Here is a 5,000-nt window from a genome sequence, read left to right as displayed (position 1 = left end):
TTACCACAGTTATCCAAGTAACGTGGGTACGATCTAAGGAACCATAACTGATTTAATGAGCCATTCGCGGTTTCACCTTAATGCGGCTTGTACTGAGACATGCATGGCTTAATCTTTGAGACAAGCATATGACTACTGGCAGGATCAACCAGGGAGCTGCGTCAACTAGAGCTGAGCAGCCGGCCGCCCGGGAGTGTGTCCCGGGGGCCCGCGCGAACACGCAAGCGTCCGCTCAATTATTCTGCAAACAGGAGGAGGCTGAGCTCCCCTGCACCATACACCTCGAAACCCTCTCAGGTCCCGGCGGCGCGCAGCGCCGTCCTAAGTACTTGGTCGGGTTCGAGAGAGGCGCAATCGCCCGGGGTTTGGCGAGTAGACGCTTTAGGTGCGACCACCCGTGCTCCCAACTGAGCTTGCCGCTGCCGACAGAGGCCCGGGAGCGTGCTGTCGTGGCATTGCCGGCGGGAGACAACACGCGCCACCTACGGTGACCGGCAGCTCCAACGCCAGCGCCACAGAAGGACAAAAGCCCCACTTGGGTGCCGAAGCGAACTCTCCCAGCACAGCGCACGCGCCAACACGTCCGCACAGCTGCGATACAAACCACCTGCGAGAACCGCAGAGGCGACCGAGCAGCAGACGGCGTCGCGGCGCCGAGCGCCGGGCGGCGGCGCATCCTCAGCGCACACAGTCCTCAATCGGACCAGCACACTGCAGATGTCCACCGCGCTTCGCACCGGGCCCGCGAGGACCTACTTTGGCCGCACGGCGCCGCGTGCAGGGTGCGCCGGCGCGCAGCTGCGCCGCCTGCCGCCTCCGTCGGCCGGCGCGCCTGCCACTGGCCGCCCCCACCAGCCGGCTGTAGCGCGTGCGCCCACGCACCGCGCGGCCAGCACGCCGGGAGGCCCCCCCTCACCGGCCGGGGACGGTCCCACCCAGCCACCGCCGCGTATCGCTTCACACCCAGATGCCATTCACGTTCGTGGGCATGGTGGGTATCGCTGGAACAACCGGTTGGTAGCTCAACCGATCGTCGCCATCACTGATTCACCTCTAGCGAGAACAACCGCACCACAACGGTTTACCAGTTGTTCATTTGCGTAACGTCACCAGCAAACGTAGGCGTCCATCGCCATTTGCAAATTCAACGATTGTTGCATGCCTGTGTCAGGTGTCACGACACACTATGTCTGCCCACATACACGCAACAACATGTGCACGCTTCGCGAACACGTGGAAGGTGGCCCCCGTACGTATGCGATGTCCATTGCGCGAACGACTGTCAACCGGCCTCTGTCGCATGTCGCAGATGTGGAACGCAGTGCACCATGCTATCACGGTGTGTGAGAAGAGACGACTACGTCTGACAACACGCGCCACTACATCAACAGACGGCTCATGCTGATCGCCATCCAGGGCATACCACACTGCAATCCAGCTCTTATAGGGAGACGACACGTAGCTGAGTGCACAACATTTGGACCGCATGGTTCGCCGTTGTTGGCGCAGTCGTTGTACGGTCACATGTACCACGATGTATCATTCAGTACATGAGGACCAATGTGCAGTACAGTGTGTGATTTGGACGTACAACATCAGCGGACAGTTGACACAGGCCGTACCACAGCGTAGGCTAAGTGCTTCGCCATGCGAATGCCAATGAACAACTGCAAATGCCAATGAACAACTGCAAAGGGCATTGAGCATGTACGTCCTGCTGCCATCCACATTACAGTGTATAGCTGCAAGGTGTTTAACATGAAGCGATACACTGGGGACCGGGCAGTGCGAGTAGCAAACTATATTGCGGGGGTTGCAGTTAGGCAACACTACACTAATTTAACGCGTCGTATGACAATTACAGAGCAGGTTAAGGCCCAACGTGTGTTGGGTTAAGGCCCAACGTGTGTTGGGTTAAGGCCCAACGTGTGTTGGGTTAAGGCCCAACGTGTGTTGGGTTAAGGCCCAACGTGTGTTGGGTTAAGGCCCAACGTGTGTTGGGTTAAGGCCCAACGTGTGTTGGGTTAAGGCCCAACGTGTGTTGGGTTAAGGCCCAACGTGTGTTGGGTTAAGGCCCAACGTGTGTTGGGTTAAGGCCCAACGTGTGTTGGGTTAAGGCCCAACGTGTGTTGGGTTAAGGCCCAACGTGTGTTGGGTTAAGGCCCAACGTGTGTTGGGTTAAGGCCCAACGTGTGTTGGGTTAAGGCCCAACGTGTGTTGGGTTAAGGCCCAACGTGTGTTGGGTTAAGGCCCAACGTGTGTTGGGTTAAGGCCCAACGTGTGTTGGGTTAAGGCCCAACGTGTGTTGGGTTAAGGCCCAACATAGGTTGGGTTAAGGCCCAACATAGGTTGGGTTAAGGCCCAACATAGGTTGGGTTAAGGCCCAACATAGGTTGGGTTAAGGCGCAACATAGGTTGGGTTAAGGCGCAACATAGGTTGGGTTAAGGCGCAACATAGGTTGGGTTAAGGCGCAACATAGGTTGGGTTAAGGCGCAACATAGGTTGGGTTAAGGCGCAACATAGGTTGGGTTAAGGCCCAACATAGGTTGGGTTAAGGCGCAACATAGGTTGGGTTAAGGCGCAACATAGGTTGGGTTAAGGCGCAACATAGGTTGGGTTAAGGCGCAACATAGGTTGGGTTAAGGCGCAACATAGGTTGGGTTAAGGCGCAACATAGGTTAGGTTAAGGCGCAACATAGGTTAGGTTAAGGCGCAACATAGGTTAGGTTAAGGCGCAACATAGGTTAGGTTAAGGCGCAACATAGGTTAGGTTAAGGCGCAACATAGGTTAGGTTAAGGCGCAACATAGGTTAGGTTAAGGCGCAACATAGGTTAGGTTAAGGCGCAACATAGGTTAGGTTAAGGCGCAACATAGGTTAGGTTAAGGCGCAACATAGGTTAGGTTAAGGCGCAACATAGGTTAGGTTAAGGCGCAACATAGGTTAGGTTAAGGCGCAACATAGGTTAGGTTAAGGCGCAACATAGGTTAGGTTAAGGCGCAACATAGGTTAGGTTAAGGCGCAACATAGGTTAGGTTAAGGCGCAACATAGGTTAGGTTAAGGCGCAACATAGGTTAGGTTAAGGCGCAACATAGGTTAGGTTAAGGCGCAACATAGGTTAGGTTAAGGCGCAACATAGGTTAGGTTAAGGCGCAACATAGGTTAGGTTAAGGCGCAACATAGGTTAGGTTAAGGCGCAACATAGGTTAGGTTAAGGCGCAACATAGGTTAGGTTAAGGCGCAACATAGGTTAGGTTAAGGCGCAACATAGGTTAGGTTAAGGCGCAACATAGGTTAGGTTGAGGCACAATATAGGTTAGGTTGAGGTACCGTATAGGTTAGGTTAAGGTACAGTATAGTTTAGGTTAAGGTACAGTATAGTTTAGGTTAAGGTACAGTATAGTTTAGGTTAAGGTACAGTATAGTTTAGGTTAAGGTACAGTATAGTTTAGGTTAAGGTACAGTATAGTTTAGGTTAAGGTACAGTATAGTTTAGGTTAAGGTACACATTGTTGTATGGAAAGGTGTAATGGGGGGGGGGGGGGGGCGGCCGGTCGGTTTGTTGATTGTGATTATAGTAAGTGGATGCCTGCGGCATCATCTGATTTGCCACGTCAGGATGCACCTTTGGCTCATGACAGGCGGCGCTCCGATTCCATGCTTGTGGCAGACCTGTGTCTTTCATTCCTGCCATTGTTTGTGTGCTGTGAGAGGAGGCAGTATTGTGATGTTGGGTGCACCCCTGTGTAGGACATGTGTGGGTGTTGGTGGCTTAGCTGAGCAATGGTGGTTGTCGGGGGGGTGGGATATTCCGTTTTCTGAGTGGACCTCCCAGTCTGGTTATGACAGTGTGGATTGTCTCATGTGGCGGAGAGGATGCACTGGGTGTTGTTCCATGCTGGTGCTTACATATTGTCTGTGTGCGTGTTACAGGCGGAGAGTAGTGCGTGATAAGAGTGTGTGGCTGCCGTGTGGTTGTGATTGTGAGCAGAGTCTTTCAGCATGTATACGGACAGTTGTATATATTATCTGTATTCTGATGGGTCTATGTATTACTAATCAGCGCCGTGTATACGTTTAATCCGGTTCCAGTCGAAACTGTTGTATCTCTGTACATTAGTGACACGGCGAGCGCGCTAAGTAGCTACTCGTCTCGGCAGCTTCCACCGGTGTATGGCAAATGATTATAAGCAATGAGTCGAGTCGTCAATACCGATAGTGTGACGTCACATGTCTGGGGTGGGGGACGCTGCGCCCTTCCGGTGGGTCATGGCCTAGAAAGACGCTCCCCACGCAGGGGGGCTTGGACTGTCATAAACTCTTCCGAGTAATATACTTGCCGTACGTTTTTGCGACTGCGAGTGCAACGCCCACCGGTACCGACATGGATGGAGCGCCTCCTAGCTGACCGCTCAGCATCGGCATTCGTACAGAGAGCAACGCGATCGCGTCTCTAGCTCGTAACTGGTACAGCTCGCAGCTCATGTATAGGGACAGCGGGAATGTCGCATATTGGACATAACTCTTCATGAAACGCAAGTTATAGGGGTGGATTGCACATTGCGACTGCGGGAAAAGTCCGCCGTTCATCCGCTGGAGTTGCGAGTTGGGCGGTTAGGGTGGGGCGCCGGTGGAGTGATTGCCGGTCGACGATTTCGTGCGGCAGAGGCGCTGGCGTTGGGGTGCTGTGGTCGACAGAGGACGCAGGCTTTGTGGGTGGGGTCGAAAGATGGGCACTGTGGGCCCATCGCTGTCTTAGTCGGCTTGGCGTCTCATAGATGGCGGTATCGTCGTTGCAGGACGTCATGCCGCGGGAGACCTACAGATGGCGCTGTGTTTTGTGGTGCGCTCGACATGGCGGACGTAGTGTTGTCAGATTCGCATAGATGGAGGTATTGCATGTGGTTTCGCCGTATTTTCATAGATGGCGATACTGTTTTGCCGGCATGGTTGGCGTAGTTCCGTCGGATCCCTGTAGATGGAGGTGCCGTTTCTGGGC

At 53.9% G+C, this 5,000-nt stretch overlaps 1 non-coding gene across 1 annotated transcript in view; it reads right to left on the bottom strand.

Moving 5' to 3' along the window:
• Window positions 1-155, bottom strand: part of LOC126435329 (small subunit ribosomal RNA) — a 1,910-nt gene extending 1,755 nt beyond the window's left edge. Inside the window, exon 1 of the ribosomal RNA XR_007579855.1 lies at window positions 1-155. This exon is cut by the window's left edge and continues 1,755 nt beyond it. This is a non-coding gene — a ribosomal RNA (small subunit ribosomal RNA).
• Between the last annotated feature and the right edge of the window lie 4,845 nt (window positions 156-5,000).

This window comes from Schistocerca serialis, unplaced genomic scaffold (genome assembly GCF_023864345.2).
Source record: "Schistocerca serialis cubense isolate TAMUIC-IGC-003099 unplaced genomic scaffold, iqSchSeri2.2 HiC_scaffold_1203, whole genome shotgun sequence".
NCBI classification, from domain to species: Eukaryota; Metazoa; Arthropoda; class Insecta; order Orthoptera; family Acrididae; genus Schistocerca; species Schistocerca serialis.
Note: the sequence above shows the minus strand (reverse complement) of the source record. Positions and strands in the feature narration are given on the sequence as shown.